The following is an 858-nucleotide window of genomic DNA, read 5'->3' as shown; positions in this document are numbered from 1 at the left end:
ACAAAAATCACACTTGATTGATTGACTCTGGCTCTGAGATAATTGCACGTCTTGTATATGTTTAGGCAATTTCGCCATTTGTGCAATTAATGTCTCAATTTGTTGTGTCAGAATTTTATTCTGAGCTAAGAGTGCATCTGAAGTCAACTCTAACAACCCTTTCTTCTGAGTACCTTGTTTATCATGTTGAGCTTGATAATCAGTTGATGCTAATGCATCAATAATCCTTGTCCCTTGTTCTACATCAAGAGCCATAATTGTGCCACCAACTACAGCAAATAGAAGTATCTTTGTGTCAGATCTGAGACCATTCAGGAATATACTCAGTTGAGCAATATCTTCAAACCCATGATTTGGGCATTTTCTAAGCATCATTTTGAATCTTTCCCATGTCTCACAGAAAAATTCATTTGCTCCTTGTCTAAACATAGAAATTTCAGACATCTCTTTGATGTAGCGAGAGATTGGAAAAAATCTTTGCAGAAATATTTCCTCTACATCATTCCAGCTAGTAAAGCTCAGATTTGGGTATGATTTGAACCATTCCTTAGCCTTTCCTGCCGATGAAAAAGGAAACAAGCGCATATAAACATTTTCAATATCACTTGATTGAAAGCCCATTGTTCCCACCAGTTCATAAAATGTAGACAAATGTGAATATGGATCCTCATGATCCATTGTTGTAAATTGATAGGCATTGATGAGAGTGACAAAAGTGGGTTTTATTTCCAAGGCCTTGGCGGTAGCAGGTATTGCAATACTAGAAAAATGTCTTGGCCCTTAGTACATGACATAATCTCTGAATATCCTCCTAGGAGGTGGTGCTTGCTCGTCTGCCATGTTACTTTCCTCCTGAAA

General features: G+C 37.5%; 1 pseudogene; it reads left to right on the top strand.

Annotated features, from left to right (window-relative positions):
* The first annotated feature begins 343 nt into the window (after window positions 1-343).
* Window positions 344-450, top strand: LOC137838955 (small nucleolar RNA R71; annotated as a pseudogene).
* Window positions 451-858: the final 408 nt, after the last annotated feature.

This window comes from Phaseolus vulgaris, chromosome 4 (assembly GCF_000499845.2).
Source record: "Phaseolus vulgaris cultivar G19833 chromosome 4, P. vulgaris v2.0, whole genome shotgun sequence".
Taxonomy (NCBI): Eukaryota; Viridiplantae; Streptophyta; class Magnoliopsida; order Fabales; family Fabaceae; genus Phaseolus; species Phaseolus vulgaris.
Note: the sequence above shows the minus strand (reverse complement) of the source record. Positions and strands in the feature narration are given on the sequence as shown.